The sequence below is a fragment of the Bubalus kerabau genome, chromosome 18 (genome assembly GCF_029407905.1).
Source record: "Bubalus kerabau isolate K-KA32 ecotype Philippines breed swamp buffalo chromosome 18, PCC_UOA_SB_1v2, whole genome shotgun sequence".
NCBI lineage: Eukaryota > Metazoa > Chordata > Mammalia > Artiodactyla > Bovidae > Bubalus > Bubalus kerabau.
In genome coordinates, this window is record NC_073641.1 from 17,272,060 (window position 1) to 17,297,825 (window position 25,766).

Sequence of the window (25,766 nt, forward strand, 5' to 3'; positions counted from 1 at the left end):
TGGAGACAGAAGTATAGTGACCTGGGAAGAGGTATAATGGTCTTAGAATGGAAAGTGAGAGAAAGCGCACCTGCTTTGGGACTAAACGTAGCAATGGCAGTCATTGGTGTATTGTGGGGAAGCAAGAGGCTCCAGACAGCTGCAGAATGTCAGGACTTTATGACTTAGGGAGCAAGAGGAGAACAAAAATGGCCACAGAGAAAAAGAAAACAAGTTTTGGAGCAATAGAACTAATGGAGCAATAGAGCTTAGGATTTCAGGAATAGACACACACCTAGAATGAGATTCAGTTCATTCACGGCTGAAGGCATAAGGGTAATTTACATTTTATAATTCACTGGAAAATATTTTGGTGAAGGCAGTCAGATGACATACCAGAAATTTCTGTTCACAGGTTACTCTTTTGAAATCGCATTTGTGTTGCTGAGCCATGCAGAAATGAATATCTTATTTTCAAATCACATGTGTTCAGTAACTATATGCATCAGGAACAACCATTTTTTCTGTGATTTTTTATCTTGCTTAGTGACACAAAGATTTATTTTCATTCCCAGCCATTTTCCTAAACAGAAGCATTGATGTAATTTTTAAAAAAGACAGCTGCAGCTTCAGAGAGCTTAGCAAGAAGCCTAAAATTTCAGAACTATAATTTTTTAATGGTTTCTTATTTCCATTATTGTATGTAATCCTACCTCTAATTACAATGCATCTATCTACTCTTCTGAAATCCTGTAGGCTGAATAAATCTGCAGAAAACTTCTAACTCAGAGGTATATCCTACATTATTTTTAGTAATTTGTGTAATGAAAATACATTTACTTAGCTCTATGCCTTTTTGAGTTAGTTCAGAAATATGTTTTCAAACTTCAAGACACTTGGAGTGTCCCCTAACGGTGAGTGTTGGCCCAGTAGCAATTCAAGTCTTCTCTGTGTGCTAAGTCTAAGAGGGAAGGCTGCTCTAATTTGTCTATGTCAGCTGGAACTCTGTGAAAACATGTTATAATCCGTGCACTACTCCTTAGCTCACTGTAGCAATTTGCTTTAATTACTTTTCCCTTTTCTTATATGTGTTACAGAAATATTGGAGTTCTCAAAAAATTCAGGGAATACATTTCTGAAGCTAATTTTGTGTCAGAGGGATTCAATTAGGGTTTGGGATGGGTGACAGTTCCTTTAAAAATCTGATAGGAGCTATGGAACATCTCTGAACAAAGTGAATAGACATCAATTTCATATACAATTTTAGAAAGTTCAGAGATTCCCTCTACTCAGTCATGAAAGAGTTTCAAATCTAGTCCAATTATTTTGTGTTCAGAAAACAGTTAAGCATGTGGAAAAAGGTTTATTCAAAGGAGAGTTTATAAACAATTATGCTAAAGTGAGTTTAATTTCAGTTTTCACTAAGTTAAAAATTAATCTTTTCTCTCATCCAGATAACTTTTGAGCCATTTAGACAACTGATTAGAGCTCACTGCATTTTGTTTTGGTCAATATATTTGTTTGACTTAGGCAGACTGATTACCCTCCCCACTGCTCAATCCAAAGACTGTACACGTGGGAGGGGCTCAATCTCTGTTCAAGTAGCATCACACTTGTGTTTCAAATCATTCCTGATGTTACATTTAATTCACTAAAATATTCAGTTGTTGTTGTTCAGTCACTCAGTCATGTCCGACACTTTGTGACCTCATGGACTACAGTACACCAGGGTTCCCTGTCCTTCACCATCTCCTGGAGCTTGCTCAAACTCATGTCCATTGAGTTGGTGATGGCATCCAACCATCTTGTGCTCTGTCATCCCCTTCTCCTCCTGCCTTCACTCTTTCCCAGCATTAGGGTCTTTCTAATGAGTTGGCTCTTCACATTAGGTGGCCAAGTATTGGAGCCTCAGCATCAATCCTTCCAATGAATATTCAGGATTGATTTCCTTTATGATTGACTGGTTTGATCTCCTTGCAGTCCAAAGGACTCTCAAGACTCTTTTCCACCATCACACTTCAAAAGCATCAATTCTTCAGTGCTCAGCTTTCTTTATGATCCAACTCTCACATCCATATATGACTACTGGAAAACCCACAGCTTTGAGTATATGCACCTATATCAGCAAAGAAATATCTCTGTTTTTAATATGCTGTCTAGGTTTGTCATAACTTTTCTTCCAAGGAGCAAGCATCTTTTAATTTCATGGCTGCAATCACCGTCTGCAGTGATTTTGGAGCCCAAGAAAATAAAGTCTGTCACTGTTTTCATTTTTTCCCCCATATATTTGCCACGAAGTGATGGAACTGGATGCCATGATCTTAGTTTTTTGAATGCTGAGTTTTAAGCCAGCTTTTGCACTCTCCTCTTTAATCCTCATCAAGAGGCTTAGGGTGGTGTTATCTGCATATCTGAGGTTATTGATATGTCTCCTGGCAATCTTGATTGCAATTCAGTTAGTTGGAAATAAATACCATTTGTGAATCATTAAGTTACTGATTCAAATCAAGTCCCTTTTATGACATCTTGCACCAGGATCTATTCATTGTTCTTTAATCTTTCTTTCTTATGTTTAGGTTAGCATGCATGTTTGATATTTCTGTCATTCTTTGTGATTAGATATCCCATCTTGATTCTTACTCTTCAAGTGATGAGTTGACCACACTTTTTAGTATTGTTATTACATACTATGAGTCCCCTCATCATTTGCAGCCGTTACTATTTAAGATTAGGATCACCAGCCAGTCCTTTTTGCTATGCCCCTTTCTTTAGTTAGCATAACAATAGAAGAGTTGGTCAAAAATTCATCTTTCAGTCTGTTTGTATCAGACAGAGGCATTCCAGAAATACCAGTACAGTTTAGAGGAGTCATTTATGGGAAAAACAACAGCAATAGATGATCTTTAGCCAAATTGCTTATAGAGTGAGTATATTATAGACTTAGAGATGGAAAGGACCTTAGATTTCATCTACTCCTCCTTTCTAACAATTCAGGAAATACATGACACCACTCTTATAGTAGAAAGTGAAGAGAAACTAAAAAGCCTCTTGATGAAAGGGAAAGAGGAGAGTGAGAAATCTAACTTAAAGTTCAACATTTAAAAAATGAAGATCATGGCATCTGGTCCCATCACTTCATCGCAAATAGATGGGGAGACAATGGAAACAGTGACAGACTTTATTTTCTTGGGCTCCAAAATCGCTGCAGACGGTGACTGAAAACATGAAATTAGGACGCTTGCTCTTTGGAAGAAAAGCTATGAACAACCTAGATAGTGGATTAAAAATCAGAGGCATTGCTTTGCTGACAAAGGTCTGTCTAGTCAAAGCTATGGTTTTTCCAGTAGTCATGTATGAATGTGAGAGTTGAAACATAAAGAAATTTGAGCACTGAAGAATTGATGCTTTTGAAGTGTAGTGTTGGAGAAGACTCTTGAGAGTTCCTCGGACTACAAGGAAATCAAACCAGTCAACCCTAAAGGAAACCAGTCCTGAATATTCATTGGAAGGATTGATGCTGAAGCTGACACTGCAATTCTTTGGCGACCTGATGGGAAGAGCCAAATCCTTAGAAAGGACCCTGAGGTTGGGAAAGATTGAAGGCAGGAGGAGAAGAAGATGACAGAGGATGAGATAATTGGATGGCATCACCAACTCGATGGACATGAGTTTGAGCAAGCTCTGGGATTTGGTGAAGGACAGGGAAGCCTGGCATGCTGCAATCTATGGAGTCACGAAGAGCTGGACACACCTGAGCAACTAAACCGAAGTGAACTGAACTGAACTTCTGTCATTCTAAGATGGGCATCTGGCCTTGGCCTGCAAACTTCTCATGATAGACATCCTTGTTTCTGGTGCAGCCTGTTCACTGTTGAGAGATGTAAAGATAACATTCTTTCCTCTGTACATTAGCAATGTGCTTCCCAGTAACTTCTATGTATTAGTTCTTATTATATCAAGTAAAACTTGATAAAATAAGCTGAATCTATTCATTTATCAGACATTCAAATATTTGAAGACAGGTGTTATTGAAGTGGTCATCTCTATTTTAGCCTTCCCAGGATCCATTTTCCTTTCTTCTCAGAATAATCAATTTTCCAATGGGAAATTTATCTCCATCCTATTTTCCACTGATGGAATTTACCAAGGAGTGAAAGCTTTCTTATCCCTACCCTTTAGAATGTGCACATAATGGAGATCTTCTCATTTAGCATATTCAATTTCCCTGGCCACAGTGATTATTTCCGTCCTAGGCTAATCAACTAGTCCTAGTTCCTGATAGCTCCATTGGTAAAGAATCTGCCTGCAATGCAGGAGACCTAGGTTAAATCCCTGGGTTGGGAAGATCCCCTGGAGAAGAGAAAGGATACCCACTCCAGTATTCTGGCCTGGGAGAATTCCATGGACTGTATAGCCCATGGAGTCACAAAGAGTCGGACACAACTGAGCGACTTTCACTTTTGGGCTAGTCATCCAAATGGATTCAGTAGGATGCTATACTGGGACGTCTATGAAAAATACTGGAGAAGAGAAGCTCTCCATCTTACAGAATTGCTAAAATACTGGAATATGAGGTTGGGACATGGGGAGAGATCCTGTCTGAGGATGAAGGTAACCCAAGAAAACAGTGCCTTGAAAATAAAACAAAGCCCTACCACATACATTGTCAGAGCACATGGACTCAGCCCGCACCTTATACTGGGTTACTTCCCAAACTTTTAGATACATGAGCCAAAAGATTGTATGTGAGTCAGTTTGAGTTGAGTTTCCCTTAGTTGTTCCCAAAGAGACTTAAATAATGCAGTTACAGTTTTATAAGTCTTACCTTTTCTTAGCTAAAAATCTACAGCTTGATTCTCTGACCTTTTCCTCTCCTAGTCATATTATGATCTATTTGTTCTCAACTGTTTCCATGGAAACAGTTGAGGTACCTAGAACTGAGCATAGTACTTCAGATGAGATTACAATGTACTAGTGTGCAATGTGGTGTAACCTTTCCCTTCCTTGTTTATTCTCCCCTGGTCAATTTTCACTGACTGAACCCTACATTGCTTTAAACCTCTTTCTTCCCTTTTTGTACTTTGCCATCCTACTGGTTTATGCAACATCTGAATTTCTTAGGGCTTTCTAAAATGAACTTATGAGGCTATGCCTCACCTCTTCACCTCTCTACCTTTACTTCTAGTCCTTTCCTAAGCACACAGACTTATCTGGTCTATTGAAAGAGTTTTGAAATTTTTTTCCAATAGGGAGCCTCAAACCGAGGATCCTAGTAGAAACTTTTTATTCCCAATGTGCTTATTTATAATTTTTACAGTGTTGTAATCGTTTCAGCCATACAACAATGTGAATCAGCCTTGATTATGTTTATATTCCCTCCCTTCCTAGCCTCCCTCCTCTCCCTCTCATCCCATCCCTCCAGGTCATCATGAAAGAGTTTTGAATTTTGAGCTTGAGAAAGTAATTCATTCTCTCAGAGCTTTGGTGTTCTTTACTGCAAAGCTGTGGTATTGCTTAGGACACTTTTTATTATAGATATTAGAAACTCCCAATAAAAATGGCTAATTAATGAGGATATATTAAAATAATAAGTCTGAAGGTAATACAGTTTTAGTTTTGGTAAATTTGGTGGCTAAGTGCTGTCATCAAGATCCATGCTCCTTCTATCCTTCCATCTTGCTACATGCAGTGTGTTCTCCTCTGGCTAATTCCAATCTTCATGGCTTCAGGATGGCTGACACTGCTCCAGGCATCACAGATAGACATGAAAATGCCCACCAGCAAAAGAGGGACTCCTTCTCAAAAGGTTCTTTCAAAAAAAAAAAAAAGTAAACATTTTCTAGAAGGCCCTCAGATTTCCTCTCACCTTTCATTTTCCAGGAGTCTATCATGACCTTATTTAAGTCAGTCCCTGACAAGAGGTAATCAGATTGGTTAAGACAGTGCTCTCAAACTAGTTATGTATCAGAATCACTTGTAGGACTTGTTAAAACACAGATTTATTGATTCTATCCCTACAGTTTCTGAGTTGGATACTGTTTCTAGGTTGGATACTGTTGTTTAGTCACTAAGTTTTGCCTGACTCTTTGTGATGCCATGGACTGTAGTCTGCCATGCTCCTCTGTCTATGGGATTTCCTAGGCAAGAATACTGGAGTGGGTTGCCATTTCCTTCTCCAGGGGATCTTCCCAACCCAGGGATCAAACCCATGTCTCTTGCATTGGCAAGTGGAGAATCCAGGGAAGCCCAGGTCTGATGTAAGGCCACACAATTTCCTTTTCTAACAAATTCTCAGATGACACTGATGTTGTTGGTTGAGACCACAGTTAAGGAACTACTTACTGGCTTAGGAAAACCTTAGCCCTGGGATAGAAGTTGAGGCTGGGGCCCATATAGGGCAGGTAGTTTCCCTTCGAGATTTGTTATTAAGAAGGGAAAGGTAGGTAATCACAAATGTCCTGCTATGGGAACTATAATCCGTAATTCAGGATTGTCCTATGGGTTACAGATAATGCATGTAAATTGCCCATCATAGTATATTCAATATGAGTAACTGCTACTATTATTGTTATTATTGATTCTGTTATAGACACTGTATTATAGATTCTTTCAATTTTACTTGCAAATTTGATAAGTATACTCTTCCATTTTATTCAGAGCATCGATAATATATTGGACACACCAAGGGCAGATGGAGAATTCTGAAAATTTCACTAGAGATTTCCCAGATCACCAATATCGGTTTACTAACCAAAAATGCTTATGATTTAGTTTTTTTAGTGATTTCACTGAATTGAACTGCCATCTAGTCTTATTTTTCCATCTTATCCAAAAGAATATCTTAAGAGACTATAAAATAATTGGTTTCAGGTTTGCCTATACATCTCTATAGAAAAAATATAGAGTGAACTGTATGTTCTAGTATTTTATTAATAATTGTACCTAAATTCATATGGGGCTGTCCTGGTGGCTCAGACAGTAAAGTATCTGCCTGCAGTGTGGGAGACTAGATCAATTCTTGGCTCAGAAAGATCTCCTGAAGAAGGGGACAGCTTCTCACTCCGGTATTCTTGCCTGGAGAATTCCATGGACATAGAGTGCTTATCCTATCTGAGATACTGTTTAAATTGTTTTATTGTATATGAGTAGGTATGATTATTATCACTATTTCATGGAGCAGAAAACTGAGGCATGAAGAAGTTAGATAGCTTGCTCAAAGCCATGCAACTGGCAAAAGGAGGTAAAAGGATTCCAATCTATCCCAATGTAATCTCTGCTAATAGGCATAAAGACACATACACAGTACAATCACAGAAAATGGCCATGGTCATAATCTAGTATATACAGCTGGTACCTGAAATGCTCTCTCACACATATACGCATACATACACATCTGCCTTATTCAGTTTAGCTTTTATTTTATTTATTTATTTTTTATGTTATTTTTTATTTTTTTATAATTAATTTTATTTTATTTTTAAACTTTACATAATTGTATTAGTTTTGCCAAACATCAAAATGAATCCGCCACAGGTATACATGTGTTCCCCACCCTGAACCCTCCTCCCTCCTCCCTCCCCATACCATCCCTCTGGGCCGTCCCAGTGCACTAGCCCCAAGCATCCAGTATCGTGCATCGAACCTGGACTGGCAACTCGTTTCATACATGATATTTTACATGTTTCAATGCCATTCTCCCAAATCCTCCCACCCTCTCCCTCTCCCACAGAGTCCATAAGACTGTTCTATACATCAGTGTCTCTTTTGCTGTCTTGTACACAGGGTTATTGTTACCATCTTTCTAAATTCCATATATATGTGTTAGTATATTGTATTGGTGTTTTTCTTTCTGGCTTACTTCACTCTGTATAATAGGCTCCAGTTTCATCCACCTCATCAGAACTGATTCAAATGTATTCTTTTTAATGGCTGAGTAATACTCCATTGTGTATATGTACCACTGCTTTCTTATCCATTCATCTGCTGATGGACATCTAGGTTGCTTCCATGTCCTGGCTATTATAAACAGTGCTGCGATGAACATTGGGGTACTCGTGTCTCTTTCCCTTATGGTTTCCTCAGTGTGTATGCCCAGCAGTGGGATTGCTGGGTCATAAGGCAGTTCTATTTCCAGTTTTTTAAGGAATCTCCACACTGTTATCCATAATGGCTGTACTAGTTTGCATTCCCACCAACAGTGTAAGAGGGTTCCCTTTTCTCCACACCCTCTCTAGCATTTATTACTTGTAGACTTTTGGATCGCAGCCATTCTGACTGGTGTGAAATGGTACCTCACAGTGGTTTTGATTTGCATCTCTCTGATAATGAGTGATGTTGAGCATCTTTTCGTGTGTTTGTTAGCCATCTGTATGTCTTCTTTGGAGAAATGTCTATTTAGTTCTTTGGCCCATTTTTTGATTGGGTCATTTATTTTTCTGGAGTTGAGCTGTAGGAGTTGCTTGTATATTCTCGAGATTAGTTGTTTGTCAGTTGCTTCATTTGCTATTATCTTCTCCCATTCTGAAGGCTGTCTTTTCACCTTGCTAATAGTTTCCTTTGATGTGCAGAAGCTTTTAAGGTTAATTAGGTCCGATTTGTTTATTTTTGCTTTTATTTCCAATATTCTGGGAGGTGGGTCATAGAGGATCCTGCTGTGATGTATGTCAGAGAGTGTTTTGCCTATGTTCTCCTCTAGGAGTTTTACAGTTTCTGGTCCTACGTTTAGATCTTTAATCCATTTTGAGTTTATTTTTGTGTATGGTGTTAGAAAGTGTTCTAGTTTCATTCTTTTACAAGTGGTTGACCAGAGTTCCCAGCACCACTTGTTAAAGAGGTTGTCTTTAATCCATTGTATATTCTTGCCTCCTTTGTCAAAGATAAGGTGTCCATATGTGCGTGGATTTATCTCTGGGCTTTCTATTTTGTTCCATTGATCTATATTTCTGTCTTTGTGCCAGTACCATACTGTCTTGATAACTGTGGCTTTGTAGTAGAGCCTGAAGTCAGGTAGGTTGATTCCTCCAGTTCCATTCTTCTTTCTCAAGATCGCTTTGGCTATTCGAGGTTTTTTGTATTTCCATACAAATTGTGAAATTATTTGTTCTAGCTCTGTGAAGAATACTGTTGGTAGCTTGATAGGGATTGCATTGAATCTATAAATTGCTTTGAGTAGTATACTCATTTTCACTATATTGATTCTTCCAATCCATGAACATGGTATATTTCTCCATCTATTAGTGTCCTCTTTGATTTCTTTCACCAGTGTTTTATAGTTTTCTATATATAGGTCTTTAGTTTCTTTAGGTAGATATATTCCTAAGTATTTTATTCTTTCCGTTGCAATGGTGAATGGAATTGTTTCCTTAATTTCTCTTTCTGTTTTCTCATTATTAGTGTATAGGAATGCAAGGGATTTCTGGGTGTTGATTTTATATCCTGCAACTTTACTATAGTCATTGATTAGTTCTAGTAATTTTCTGGTGGAGTCTTTAGGGTTTTCTATGTAGAGGATCATGTCATCTGCAAATAGTGAGAGTTTTACTTCTTCTTTTCCAATTTGGATTCCTTTTATTTCTTTTTCTGCTCTGATTGCTGTGGCCAAAACTTCCAAAACTCTGTTGAATAGTAATGGTTAAAGTGGGCACCCTTGTCTTGTTCCTGACTTTAGAGGAAATGCTTTCAATTTTTCACCATTGAGGATAATGTTTGCTGTGGGTTTGTCATATATAGCTTTGATTATGTTGAGGTATGTTCCTTCTATTCCTGCTTTCTGGAGAGTTTTGATCATAAATGGATGTTGAATTTTGTCAAAGGCTTTCTCTGCATCTATTGAGATAATCATATGGTTTTTATTTTTCAGTTTGTTAATGTGGTGTATTACATTGATTGATTTGCGGATATTGAAGAATCCTTGCATCCCTGGGATAAAGCCCACTTGGTCATGGTGTATGATCTTTTTAATGTGTTGTTGGATTCTGACTGCTAGAATTTTGTTAAGGATTTTTGCATCTATGTTCATCAGTGATATTGGCCTGTAGTTTTCTTTTTTTGTGGGATCTTTGTCAGGTTTTCGTAGTAGGGTGATGGTGGCCTCATAGAATGAGTTTGGAAGTTTACCATCCTCTGCAATTTTCTGGAAGAGTTTGAGCAGGATAGGTGTTAGCTCTTCTCTAAATTTTTGGTAGAATTCAGCTGTGAAGCCGTCTGGACCTGGGCTTTTGTTTGCCGGAAGATTTTTGATTACAGTTTCAATTTCCGTGCTTGTGATGGGTCTGTTAAGATTTTCTATTTCTTCCTGGTCGAGTTTTGGAAAGTTGTACTTTTCTAAGAATTTGTCCATTTCTTCCTCGTTGTCCATTTTATTGGCATATAATTGTTGATAGTAGTCTCTTATGATCCTTTGTATTTCTGTGTTGTCTGTTGTGATCTCTCCATTTTCATTTCTAATTTTATTGATTTGATTTTTCTCCCTTTGTTTCTTGATGAGTCTGGCTAATGGTTTGTCAATTTTATTTATCCTTTCAAAGAACCAGCTTTTGGTTTTGTTGATTTTTGCTATGGTCTCTTTTGTTTATTTTGCATTTATTTCTGCCCTAATTTTTAAGATTTCTTTCCTTCTACTAACCCTGGGGTTCTTCATTTCTTCCTTTTCTAGTTGCTTTAGGTGTAGAGTTAGGTTATTTATTTGACTTTTTTCTTGTTTCTTGAGGTGTGCCTGTATTGCTATGAACTTTCCCCTTAGGAGTTCTTTTACCGTGTCCCACAGGTTTTGGGTTGTTGTGTTTTCATTTTCATTCGTTTCTATGCAAATTTTGATTTCTTTTTTGATTTCTTCTGTGATTTGTTGGTTATTCAGCAGCGTGTTGTTCAGCCTCCATATGTTGGAATTTTTAATAGTTTTTCTCCTGTAATTGAGATCTAATCTTACTGCATTGTGGTCAGAAAAGATGCTTGGAATGATTTCTATTTTTTTGAATTTACCAAGGCTAGCTTTATGGCCCAGGATGTGATCTATCCTGGAGAAGGTTCCATGTGCGCTTGAGAAAAAGGTGAAATTCATTGTTTTGGGATGAAATGTCCTATAGATATCAATTAGGTCTAACTGGTCTATTGTATCGTTTAAAGTTTGTGTTTCCTTGTTAATTTTGTTTAGTTGATCTATCCATAGGTGTGAGTGGGGTATTAAAGTCTCCCACTATTATTGTGTTATTGTTAATTTCTCCTTTCATACTTGTTAGCATTTGTCTTACATACTGCGGTGCTCCCGTGTTGGGTGCATATATATTTATAATTGTTATATCTTCTTCTTGGATTGATCCTTTGATCATTATGTAGTGACCTTCTTTGTCTCTTTTCACAGCCTTTGTTTTAAAGTCTATTTTATCTGATATGAGTATTGCTACTCCTGCTTTCTTTTGGTCCCTATTTGCATGGAAAATCTTTTTCCAGCCCTTCACTTTCAGTCTGTATGTGTCCCCTGTTTTGAGGTGGGTCTCTTGTAGACAACAGATGTAGGGGTCTTGTTTTTGTATCCATTCAGCCAGTTCGGCTTTTAAATGTTATACATTTTAGTAGGGTAATCTATTCAAATTGTTTAACAAGCCACAGTGTGTGGGACAATCTCTATGTATCAATGCTCAGTGAACCACTGTACTGAAAGGCTTATCATGATGGATTATAGACCTATTATACATGGAGAAGTGTATTTTAATATTGGTGCTTAATTAATACTTTAGTAAATATTTAGAGTAGAAATATTTACAAATATTTGCAACAACTTTTGCAGAGTTTCACGATTGGTTAGAATGGAAACGATATTTAGCATGGATGGTAACTGTGAGAACAGGAATGTGCATTATACTAATTAAACGCTGTGCTGAAATGCTAGCATGGTTTTGTCCTATTTTTATAAGGAAGGTCTGATGATTAATCTTTAAGTGACTAAAGCTACCAACTTAATAAAAAAGTTCTTTATTTGAAGTTAGGGACAATCGTCAATGTATTTTGTCCCTTGGCTCTATTTTGATGACTGTTCTGTGCCTGGCCTCTGATTGAGCTTATTTTATCTCCTGACTACTAGTTCTCTGTAACTTGACTGGGAGGCTTGCTTCCCTAGACAGAAAACTGATTAGCGGTTTGTGAGCTCCCCAGATTTTCCTGGCTCTGCATTTTAGCAAATCTAGGGCATCTTGACAGAGGGTTTAGGCCTGGCTACCTGGCTGTCATCTCTGTATCTCTGTCACATTGTGTTAGGTCTGTTATACCAGTAGGTGTCATACTGGGCTGCACTTTCCCACAGAAATACATCAGGTAAAAATTCAGAATTCCTGTGCTATAAACTCTGAAAATAGAGCACTCTACCATACAGAAGCAGGAAGTTGTACTATCTTAATTATGAATGCATCAGGTATGAAGGCCTTTCTCTCTTCCCAGGTCTCTCATAGAGCTTACACACAGCATTAGGGTTGTTTATCTAGGCAGCTGGTCTGCTTTCCTTAATGGGGTCAGGAACATGGGTATTTGATGAGTCTCCCTTTGCTATGCTAGGGCTGAGGTTGCCTTCCTAAAGGAAGCATGCATTTAACTCCATGGTACTCAGTCTAGAGTGTACATCAGGATCACTGGGAGGGCTGCTTATCCCAGGGTTGGAGGTGGGGCAGGGATTCTTGCCCCTCCCCCCACCCCCCACCAACCACCACCCAAGAGCTTCTGAATTTGCGTTTCTGATGAATTCCCAGGTGATGCTGGGAGCAAATTCTGAAAGGCCCTGCTTTAACTTCAGGCTCTGTTTTTACTTGGCAGACTTTCCCAGTTGGATATATTAGGTTTGCCCTGTTCCCTTTTTCATTTTAAGCTGCCCAGCACTTGCAGCTTTGGGGAGTAGCTCACATTAAGAAGACTTCTTAAAAATATGAGCATGAGATAAAGAGTCACACTTCAGGTATTCTGTTGCAAGTTAAGATTTTGGATACATGTAATAGAAAGGATTTTAGTTAACTTAGTGTAGTGGATACCATGGGGCTTCCAGCCAGATTCCCTCTTCCAGCCAATGAACTTGTTCTATAATAGCTGCAAATGCTGTGGATAATCTAGAGGTAAATAACCCACCCACTAATGCAGGATAGGTAAAAGATGCAGGTTCCATCCCTGGTTTGGGAAGGTCCCCTAGAGAAAGACACGGCAACCCACTCCAGTCTTCTTGCCTAGAGAATCCCATGGATAGAGCAGCTTGGGAGACTACAGTCCATGGGCTTGCACAGAGTCAGACAAGACTGAAGTGACATAGCACGTATACATGCATACACGCATGCTGTGGATAACAACTTATGGCTGTTACCTTCTTCAGAGAATTGCCTTTGGCTAGTGAGAGCCACTTCTCCCTGAGACATCTAGGAAGTTTCACACCTATCTCCCCTTCATATATTTTGGGGTAAATAAAATAGATTAAAGATAGTTTCACTTGTTTCTTTTTGCACATGTGGCCAATATTATATTCCTATTGGGTCACACTGGTCTAGAGCCTTCAGAGGTACCTGCGTCAGGCCAAGGCTAGATTCTGTTTGAGACCACATATATGCTGAAGAAATCAAGACTTGATGATTAAAAAGCTCAGGACAGCTGTGCAATGGAGAGTCATGACTTTTTAGACAGTTTCAGTGTCTGAACCCACCTGCACCCAGAATCCATCAGCTAAAGAAGAGGCTCCATCCCATGAGGAAGGACCTTACAATATTATGGCAGGAGTGTACAGTGATGTAGTCATTTGATTCTCCCAATCCTCTGCCAAATGACACTGCTGCTGCTGCTGCTGCTGCTAAGTCACTTCTGTCGTGTCCGACTCTGTGTGACCCCATAGACGGCAGCCCACCAGGCTCCCCCGTCCCTGGGATTCTCCAGGCAAGAACACTGGAGTGGGTTGCCATTTCCTTCTCCAATGCATGAAAGTGAAAAGTAAAAGTGAAGTCGTTCAGTTGTGTCCGACTCTTAGCAACCCCATGGACTACAGCCCACCAGGCTCCTCTGCCCATGGGATTTTCCAGGCAAGAGTACTGGAGTGGGGTGCCATTGCCTTCTCTGCCAAATGACACTAGCAACCATTTATTTACAGGGTGAAAATAAACCAGAGAAAAGAGAATACCCACACCTTTTGATGGGTCTTGATACAGGGACCGAATTAACATACGGAAGGGTACTCAAAGTGCCATCATTGACTTCCTGTTAGAATAGAGACCTATCAGGGTCCAGAAATAAATGGAGCTCTAGCCCACATATATCTCAAGGAGGGTCTGTTAGGTCCACGGACACACCTGGTGGCCATGTCTCTGGTTTTTAAGTGTATATTCATAATGGAGCCCTCAAAGTGTGTTCTTTGTCCCATTAAATCCAACTTATTGTACCAGGAAAGGCCAAGTAGAAGCCCTAAAAGTGTCCCCAGCCTACCTTTACCAACACAGTGAGTCAAATTACCATTTATTCCACTAACAAAACATTGTAAAGCAACCATACTCTGATAAAAATTTAAAAAACAAACAAACAAAAAATCACCAAGCAAACGAAATGCCAATAAAACCCAATTCATTCCAGGGAAGATTATAGAGATTTAGCACCACACTCAAAGACTGCAAAGAGTTGGACACGACTGAAGAGACTGAGCACATGGCATGGAAGATGAAGTATCCTAAGACATCCTCTCAGAAGTAAAGGACAGGATGTTGTACCCCGTGCCTCCTACCATTAAGAGAGAAGCAAAATGTTTGGTAATCCTCTTTGGTGTTTGGGGTAGCACTTGAGAATACTGCTATGACCATTGTATGCGTGAAGGGAATGTCTGCTAATTTTGAGTGGGGTCAAAGACAGGAAAAGCCCGCCGCAGACTGGGGCTGTAATACAAGCAGCCCTGCCACTGGACTCGTAGGCATGAGGGTATTAGAAGTACCTGTGGTCGAAAAGGAGGCCACTAGAAAAGTCCTAGTAGGAGAGTTGTAGGCACAACCCTAGAAATTAAAACAGAGCTGCTTGCTTTTTGACTCTCCACAAGGGAATGCAGCTCTGGTAATGCCTTGATTTTATTCTGGTGGGACTGTGTTGGACTTGTGACCCCCAGAAATATAGAAAAATAAATTTATATTGTTTACACCATGGAAGTTGTGGTACTTTGTTCCATAGCTCAGAGACAACAAGTACACTGGACTTTCCTGGCCTTTATCACCTTTTTTGCAAAGTAGGAATAATTCCATCTTCCTTTCCTACAGAGAACAAAAGGAGACATCACATGGGGTAGTGCTTGGAAAACTTTAAAATGCTGGGTAAACAATAGGCATTATTAGATTTAGAACCAGTTGAAGTGATACTATCAGAAGACGTCTTGTGCTTGCAAATAGGCAATTACACTGATTGTTCCTAATGCTTGAAAATGCAATAAAGTAAAGGAAATAAATTATTTAAAACTCTGTTTTGGTACATCAACACTTGACAATATCTAAACCTAATGAGGTCACTTGAGTAAACATAGAAAGCTCTGTTAGTGAAGATTATATACATGTCACAACAGGAATAGAAGACAGAAGAACTGAACAATTGCTATTTTAATATATGAGTAAGCACTTAAACACAAGCAGAAGCAAACGACCAAACTCCGTAACAGGTAGATGAAAAAGCCATGATTTCTTTCCAATTCCTGGTTTTACAAGCCTACAAGCATTTCAGATTTTAGACCCTTGAGGTTACCCGTGCAATCTGTAAAATTAATCTCTCTTCAGTGGAACTAACTTCAATAGCTTCCTTGCAGTGAATATTCCCTAACTACAATGCTCAACCATATAGACCTGATTTTAATATATATATTTTAATATAGCTCTTGGCCTGACAGAATGAAAAGTTAATATGTGATTCCTAAAATGTGTGATTCCTAAAAACCAAATAGCAGATCCCATCTCCATTTACTTTATCGAGTCTGATTTTATTGTGCTGATTCTCAAGCACCAATAGGTGCTTGTATTGTCAGTCTCTTGGCCTAGATTTCTTAACTGCCAAAGTAATGCAAAATAGCTGTTTGTTTCTTATACATGGTTAATTATGTTGCCTCATTTAATTTAGAAGGGACCACAGAGCTTGTTTAGATAGGTGGATGGGCCACCTCTTTGCTTTTGAGGATAATTATTTCCAAAGAAGTTTTTAAAATATAGGCCACTTTGTTCTGAGTTTTTTAAAAAAGACAATCAGGTCTATATGGTTGAGCATTGTAGTCAGGGAATACTCACTGCAAGGAAGCTATTCAAGTTAGTTCCACTGAAGAGAGATTAATTTTACAGATTGCACAGGCAACCTCAAGGGTCTAAAAACTGAAATGCTTGTAGGCTTGTAAAACCAGGAAAGAAATCATGGCTTTTTCATCTACCTGTTACAGAGTTTGGTCTTCTGCTTCTGCTTGTGTCTAAGGGCTTACTCATTCCTTTTTGCTTCTCACTACTACAGATCTCCTTTCTCTGCTTAATTGTCAGCAAGCATAGAGCTAAAAATGACTGCCCAGGCCAGCCTCTATGTCTATTGCACATACCACTGTATTTTCCCATACCACTTCTTAGTGTAAAATAAGTATAGAGAATATGTTTGATTACTGGTTAGAGGATTGGATACTTAAAGTCTGATACTTAAAGCACACTCCTAGTTCAATGAGCTGTGGTGTTGAGGTCACAGGGTATGAACTCAGCTGCGGTGGTCTGCAACTAGAACCAGGTAGCTCTCAGAGAAGAAGGCAACGGAGAGGCAGACACCTCTACACGTCTCTTATATTTAATCATACCTAACACTTTCATTCCTTTACCTGAAGGATGAGTCCAGTTAGGTTTGTGCCCTTGACCAAGGTTTCACACTATTTAGCTTCAAAGCATTACATACTGCCTCCTTTCATAAGAGTAAATGAATACAGTGAGCACAATCTCATATCTCGAAAAGACTTTTCACAAATATTGTTGAAAGTAACAAAATCACTGCAGATGGTGACTGCAGCCATGAAATTAAAAGACACTTACTCCTTGGAGGGAAAGTTATGACCAACCTAGACAGCATATTAAAAAGCAGAGACATTACTTTGCCAACAAAGGTCCATCTAGTCAAGGCTATGGTTTTTCCAGTGGTCGTGTATGGATGTGAGAGTTGGACTGTGAAGAAAGCTGAGCGCCGAAGAATTGATGCTTTTGAAGTGTGGTGTTGGAGAAGACTCTTGAGAGTCCCTTGGACTGCAAGGAGATCCAGCTGGTCCATTCTGAAGGAGATCAGCCCTGGGTGTTCTTTGGAAGGAATGATGCTAAAGCTGAAACTCTAGTACTTTGGCCACCTCATGAGAAGTTGACTCATTGGAAAAGACTCTGATGCTGGGAGGGATTGGGGGCAGGAGGAGAAGGGGATGACAGAAGATGAGATGGCTGGATGGAATCACTGACTCGATGGACATGAGTCTGAGTGAACTCTGGGAGATGGTGATGGACAGGGAGGCCTGGCGTGCTGCGATTCATGGGGTCGCAAAGAGTCGGACATGACCGAGCAACTGAACTGAACTGAACTGAACAAAATTTTGTCCTTTGTGACTTTATAATCATAATCTTTCTACAATTACTTCCATAAAGCTAGGAATAATATCTGTTCATAGCTGGGGTTATACCAAGGTTGTTTATTTGATTTCCCTTGAGGAAAGACTTGGAGAAGGCAATGGCACCCCACTCCAGTACTCTTGCCTGGACAATCCCACAGACAGAGGAGCCTGGTAGGCTGCAGTCCATGGGGTCGCACAGAGTTGGACACGACTGCTTCCCAGGTTGCTAAGAGTCGGACACGACTGAGCGACTTCACTTTCACTTTCCACTTTCCACTTTCATGCATTGGAGAAGGAAATGGCAACCCACTCCAGTGTTCTTGCCTGGAGAATCCCAGGGATGGGGGAGCCTGGTGGGCTGCCGTCTGTGGAGTCGCACAGAGTCGGACTCGACTGAAGTGATTTAGTAGCTTAGCAGCAGAGGAAAGACTGCTTCCCAGGTGGCTCAGTGGGTAAAGAACCTGCCTGCAATGCGGGAGCTGCAGGAGACTTCGGTGCAATTCCTGGGTCAGGAAGATCCCCTGGAAAAGGACATGGCAACCCATTCCAGTACTCTTGCTTGGGAAATTCCATGGACAGAGGAGTCTGGCAGGCCACAGTCCATGTCATTGCAAACAGTTGGACATGACTGAGCACAACAGGGCCAGGAGTGGGAGGTGGGGCTTGGGGGTGAGGGGGCAGTCCTTGAGGAAGGACTGGGCCTTCCCAGGTGGTGCTAGTGGTAAAGAACCCATCTGCCAATGCAAGAGACACAGAAGATGAAGATTTGATCCCTGGGTTGGGAAGATCCCCTGGTCGGGGGCATGGTAACCCACTCCAGTGTTCTCACCTAGAGAATGCCATGGACAGAGGAGCCTGGTGGGCTATAGTCCGTAGGGTCACAAAAAGCTGGACATGACTGAAGTGACTTACCATGCATGTACAAGGAAGAACTGATGTAATGCCTGTCATCTTGGGCTATCTTGATGACTAAGTGGACATATTTTTCTGCTTTCTGATGGTAATTTCTGGGACACATAACATTCCTTCAAATACATATTGATCTATAACTAGTAAATCAAGGAAAGGACTTTTAACTTAGCAATAAAAATCTGAGTTCACAGAATCTAAAAACATAATGCTGAAGCAAAAATCTTACTTAATTTCCCATTGCAGGGAAAGTTTGTGTTATCTGTGGTATTTCATTAAGAAGAACATAAATGTTCTCGTCAGCAGTGCAATTAGAAATGTTTGTGAGCCTGGTAGCATTGTGGAAAGTATCTCTTAGGTTGCTTAAGTTCTAGAATTCTAATTAATTTGAAGTGTATAGAGAAATTTATTACAAAAAGATTGATAATACAAGTTAGAAGCTAAGTGTATTAAACAAAATCATGAAGGACTGGTCCAGGATAAAAGACTGACAAAACTGACAACATCAGGTTGTCTGAAGTTCCTTTCACTGTGGTTTATTTCTGGACCAGTAAACGAGATAAATGACATTAAGGATACAAATGATTGAGTTGATGCAGTTACTTGCATGTCTGGTTTTTCATGGAGGTAACTGACATTCAATATGCACAGTAGGATACATAGAGTGAGCAATCCAAAGGTCAGGAAAGCAAAGAAACTCTACTGTAGCTTTTTTATTTTTTGGCTGGGGAAAAGACTGAAATTATTACTTGCTGTCACCATGGTTATATAGCATCATGTTCTATTTCTTAGTCACCAGGCATTCAATATACCTATTCATGTCCTACCACATTACAGTTTTGTTTTGTTTTGTTTTTCATTTTTAACTTCAGGAAACTGTGGTCATGAAAAAGAAAAAATCCCCAAACATTATTGGCATGCTGTCTATTAGACCACAGTCTGGAGCCAGAATGAATCAGATCCAGTTCTGCTAACCTGTGGGAGATTTGACAAATTATTTAACTTCTTTTTGTCTCTGCTTATTCAACTTTAAAAGATGAAGTAAAAAAACTTTTGCTTTCCAATATGATCTAAAATGGTATTAGGCAAATTCTCTTGCAAGAAACAACTATAATACTGGAAACATGTATGAAGCATCTGTTTAGGGGTACTGGACAATAGACAAGAGAAGCTGTGGTCCTTGAGTGGAGGAAAACATAGTTTTCTGTTTGGGGTAGAAACTTTCTAAACTGTGGTTCTCATAAGAGGAATTCAACAGAGACCGACACATTTAGCTGTGCCAAAGAAACAAGGAGAGGATTTGAGAGTGCTGAGGTGAGTGAAATTTGTAAGGAAGATTAGAAGGGGTTACGCACACAATAAGATATATAAATATGCATATGGATCTCCTTGAATATTTGACTGAATATTCAGATGTATAAGATTAGAGCAAGACCTAGAAAAAAGCAGCTATCAGGGAACTGTGAGCCAAATATGATTTTATGTGAGCTGAATATATTACCCTGTTCTGAGAGACACTGGGATTGGAGTTAGTATAGACACTTCACTGAAAACCCTGGAGATTCCATTAATATTACAGAAAAAACACTTAGGAGTAGGGCTTATCTAGTCTTATAGTAAGGGAGAGTCTAGATGCTCTTACAAAGACTAAAAGAAAAAGTTTCAAAAGCATCACGTTGTTGCATCCATATATTAACTGCTTGACAGAATAAATCTCAACAGTGTGTAAAGTAAGACAAATTCAAGCTCCCCAAACTGTATCATTCAAAATGTTTGGCACATAGAAAAATCAAGGACATGTAATTTATAACCAGGAGAAAAACTAATTAATAGAGATCCAGAGGTGAGATATGTGTTGAAATTAGTATATGAGCACTTTAAAACTGCTGTTCAAATATGTCTGAGGATTTAAAAGAAAATAGTCATAATATTTATATAGGGAATCTCAACAGAGAAATGAAAACTATTAAAAAAAATAAATAGACATTTTTGAAAGAAAAAATATAACATCTGAAATGAAAATTTTCCTGAAAAAGAATTTGAAAAAATAATGATTAAAGTTCCCCAAATTTGATAAAAAAAATTATCAACCCACAGTGAAGACACTTAACAAATCCCAAGAATTTAAGGCTAAACACAAAGAAAACCATATCTAGGCTCATTATAGTCAGTTTGGTAAAATTCAAAGATAAAGGGGAAAATCTTTTTAAAAAAACTAGAACAAGAGATTGTGAAGATTGTGTACATATATATGAACAATGAGAATAATCTGTACTTTTCATCAGAAATAATGCAAGCTAGAAGACATTGCAACTAGATTGTTAAAGTCCTAAAAGAAAACCATCAACATGGATAGACAGATAGATCAATGAAACAGAATAGGAAATCTTGTAATAGAACCCATACCACAGCTAAATTGTTTCCATTGTTAGTTTTGGAATAAGACATGAAAGCAATTGAGGCAAGGAAAGGTTTTTTTTTTTTTGCTAAATGACAATTGAATCACTGAATCTCTATATAAAAAAAATTAGATAAACTTTGACACCTGCCTTGCAACATGCTTAAAAAAGAAAAAAAAAATAAGTCAAGATGAATCATAAACCAAAACATAAAAGTTAAATCTATAAACTTTCTAGAATAAAACAGGAGAATATCTTCCTTACCTTGGTGTAAGAAAAGTCTTATACAGAATACCACAAGCATTCACCCTGAAAGATAAAAGACAAGTTGCTACTGCTGCTGCTGCTAAGTCGCTTCAGTCGTATCCGACTCTGTGCGACCCCATAGATGGCAGCCCACCAGGCTCCCCCGTCCCTGGGATTCTCCAGGCAAGAACACCGGAGTGGGTTGCCATTGCCTTCTCCTAAAAGACTAGTTAGGCCTCCTCAAAACACAAAACTTTTGCTGTCTCGTACACAGGGTTATTGTTACCATCTTTCTAAATTCCATATATATGCGTTAGTATACTGTATTGGTGTTTTTCTTTCAGGCTTACTTCACTCCGTATAATAGGCTCCAGTTTCATCCACCTCATTAGAACTGATTCAAATGTATTCTTTTTAATGGCTGAGTAATACTCCATTGTGTATATGTACCACAGCTTTCTTATCCATTCATCTGCTGATGGACATCTAGGTTGCTTCCACATCCTGGCTATTATAAACAGTGCTGTATAGATCAGTCTTATGGACTCTGCGGGAGAGGGAGAGGGTGGGGAGATTTGGGAGAATGGCATTGAAACATGTAAAATATCATGTATGAAACAAGTTGCCAGTCCAGGTTCGATGCACGATACTGGATGCTTGGGGCTGGTGCACTGGGACGACCCAGAGGGATGGAATGGGGAGGGAGGAGGGAGGAGGGTTCAGGATGGGGAACACATGTATACCTGTGGCGGATTCATTTTGATGTTTGGCAAAACTAATACAATTATGTAAAGTTTAAAAATAAAATAAAATAAAAAAAAATAATAAAATTAGAATGCGAAAAAAACCCCACAAAACTTTTACTCATTAAAACCCTTCATTAACATAGTGAATAGCTAAACACACACAGGAAGAAATTATTGACACACATCCCACTAGCCAAGGGCTTGTATGTATGATATGAAGTAATTCCCACCATTCAATAATAATAATACAAACAACCTCAATTATAAACAGACAAAGAACAGGCACTTCACTGTGGAAGAATACAAATGACTAGTAAGCAAATGAAAATATGTTCCATATCACTATTTATCAGGGAAATAAAAATTGAAAGCAAAATGTGGTATCACTGCATACCTATAAGAATGGTTACATTTTAAAGGGTAACAAAACCAAATATTGATGAGGCTATGCGACAACTGCAAAATACAATATTGGTGGGAATGTTAAATGATACAATCACTTTGGGAAAATATTTGGTAGTTCCTATAAAGTGAAACAAACACCTAACCTATGGCCCAACAATTCTAATTTCATTGCAAGAGAACTGAAATCATAAGTTCATGAAAAGATCTGTACAAGATTATTGACAGCAGTTTTGTTCACAGTAGTTCACAACTGGAAATATCACAAATGTCTATCCATAAGAAAATTGGAAAACAAATCGCGGTATATTCACATGGCAATTCACTGTTTATGTATGTCACTAAATGGATGAATCTCAAAACCATTATTCTGAGCAAAAGAAGCCAGACACAAAAGAACACATATCATATCACTCCATTTATAAGTAGTTCTAGAACAGGGTTAACTAAAGAATGGTGATAGAAGTCAGAAGAGTAGCTGATTCTGGAGACGGTTCAGGAAAAGAGGACTTTTTCAAAGAGGGCATCAGGGAAAGTTTTGGGATGATGGACTCCTTTGTATCTTGCACACATCTGTCTAAACTCATTTTGCTTTTATTTAAAGTTGTTTTTTTTTTTTAATGTGACCTTTTTAAAAGTCTTCACTGAATTTGTTACAATGTTGCTCCTGTTTTACGATTTGGTTTTTTGGCCACAAGGCATGTGGGATCTTAGCACCCCCACCAGGGATCAAACACTCACCAACTGCATTGGAAGGCGAAGTCTTAACCATTAACTGCCAGGGAGGTCCCATAAACTAATTTTTCTTTATGCATGTTATACTTCAAATTGAAAAAGAAAAGAAACAGATGTAATACTAGTAACTGCTTTATAAGGGTGTTGTGGAAATGGAGTAAGTATATATAGAGGTCATGTATGGATATGAGAGTTGGACTGTGAAGAAGGCTGAGCACTGAAGAATTGATGCTTTTGAACTGTGGTGTTGGAGAAGACTCTTGAGAGTCCCTTGGACTGCAAGGAGATCCAACCAGTCCATTCTAAAGGAGATCAGCCCTGGGATTTCTTTGGAAGGAATGATGCTAAAGCTGAAACTCCAGTACTTTGGCCACCTCATGCAAAGAGTTGACTCATTGGAAAAGACTCTGTTGCTGGGAGGGATTGGGGGCAGGAGGAGAAGGGGACGACAGAGGATGAGATGGCTGGATGGCATCACTGACTCGATGGACGTGAGTCTCAGTGAACTCCGGGAGTTGGTGATGGACAGGGAGGTCTGGCGTGCTGCGATTCATGGGGTCTCAAAGAGTCGGACATGACTGAGCGACTGATCTGATCTGATCTGATATATAGAGGTAGAGGAGAAGAGGGGGAGAGGGAGGGAGAGAGAAGATGAGAAGGAGAAAGAGAGGGGAGAGAGTGTGGACAACCTTACAATAGCACCTAAAATTTGTCAGTACTAAATAAGCATTAGAAATTATTATTATAATTCATGTTGTTAGTTCTAATGTGCCATTCATCTAATGTCCTATTAGTGGTTCTGCACAAATGTTCAAAGCATGGATTATATTTCAGAATTTTGGAATTATACCTCACATTTCATAGAATGAGACTCTTCTGGTATTATTCAGCTCCACTATTAAAAAGGCATTGCAGCTGTTTCTACTCCTGAAACCTCTTGACACTCTGCAAATTCCCCATCTGTGCTTCCCTGCCAGCTGACTTCTACATGGCTGCAAGTTTTCCTTGCCATTCAATTATTGAGAATTTTATTTTTATTTTTTATTTATTTATTTTTTAGTATGGAATTTTTTTTAAACTTTACATAATTGTATTAGTTTTGCCAAATATCAAAATGAATCAAATGCAAGTAATTAATCCCTTGATCAAATGGTATAGAATTAGACTGCTTTGATTGTTTCCTTCCCTCAAGAGACCTTAAGCTTCCACAGAATATAACATTTAAAGCACATTTAAACAAAACATGGGGTGGTTTGGAAACAGGTTTTGTGTTAATATCCTCAAAATCCATAGACCAAAGCATTCATCCGATGAAATAAAACAAAAATACTCTTTTGCCTGAATTTTTTGGGAATTGCTTCATCTACACAGTGAAGAGATGCCAATATTTCAGCTAAATAGTAGGATTAAAATAACAGAGAGTTACCTTCTTCAAGTGACAAATAGAAATCAAACATTAACGGTGGTGATGATACTGAATACTGGGGCAATTTATTCTTAAAAAGAATTTTGGTTTTTACCCCTCTGGCTTGAGAAGAAAACATCCACTGACAGATGCTGACAACTGAAATGTAAATGGTAAAATTAGAGGGTTGAAGATAACTGTTTTTAACCTATCATTGACAGTGGGAGTCAGTTGAACATGATTTCTTGGGTTATCTGTTTTTGTAGTGATGTCAAAGATGAAAATATTCTGTCCCAGGACATTCTTACAGGGAAGACAGTAGCTCAGAATTAAGATCACAGGACACGTAACAAAAAAAGATCACAGGAAACTAAAGGACTAAAGTAATTCATTAAATTAGGAAAAACAAAGCCACGCTCTAACTTGAATGTGGTTTGGTATAATAATTCCACTTTCCTTAGCAACTAGATGTAACATAATGTCCACCAGCTGGCTGGCAGTAGCTTCATTACCTGAGAAGGCAATGGCACCCCACTCCAGTACTCTTGCCTGGAAAATCCCATGGATGGAGGAGCCTGGTGGGCTGCAGTCCATGGGGTCTCTGGGAGTCGGACACGACTAAGAGACTTCCCTTTCACTTTCCACTTTTATGCATTGGAGAAGGCAATGGCACCCCACTCCAGTACTCTTGCCTGGAAAATCCCATGGATGGAGGAGCCTGGTAGGCTACAGTCCATGGGGGTGCTAAGAGTCAGACACAACTGAAGCGACTTAGCAGCAGCAGCAGCAGCTTCATTACCCCAATTCCACATAATTACTGTGTTTGATCAAGCAGAGCTGAACTAACAGCTGATCCAGATATTAGTCTGTGCTCCCATTTTAGCTAAAAAAAGCTTACAAGGTACACATTTTCTTTTTTCCTTCCACTGCATAGAACATGGCATTTCATACTTATTTACAGTGTTGAAGAGTAATCCATTACTGCAATCTTGTGAGGCTTCAAAGAACAAAGAGCTGTATTTGGGATATTAAGAAGGGCAATTCTAAAGACACACACACACACACACACACACACACACACACACACATGTATGTAAAACTAGAAGAGTATTCTGGGAAAGAGGAGTCAGGGGATTATAACGACAAAAGCCATAAGGTTGTTAAAGGTGTCTGGCAAAGATTCTGATTGACTCTGATGCAGGAAAGAAATATTTTTCCTTAAGGTATAGGCTATCACTAGTTATTTAAGGTAAAATCCAATCAGTAGGTAGGCCATTATGAGTTATTTTAGGGTAAAGGTCCAATAAGTATCTTGAGTTTCTGGAACATTGGGCAGAGGTTCTAAATGCCAGTGT

The 25,766-nt window shown here is 38.9% G+C and overlaps 1 long non-coding RNA gene across 1 annotated transcript; it reads right to left on the bottom strand.

The window, feature by feature from the left end:
• Positions 1 to 5,372: 5,372 nt before the first annotated feature.
• On the bottom strand, positions 5,373 to 25,076 carry LOC129633190 (uncharacterized). Its single transcript, XR_008704948.1, has 3 exons — positions 24,924 to 25,076; positions 21,142 to 21,186; positions 5,373 to 5,788 (listed from the first exon to the last, which is right to left on the bottom strand). It is a non-coding gene; the product is annotated as an uncharacterized LOC129633190 (long non-coding RNA).
• Between the last annotated feature and the right edge of the window lie 690 nt (positions 25,077 to 25,766).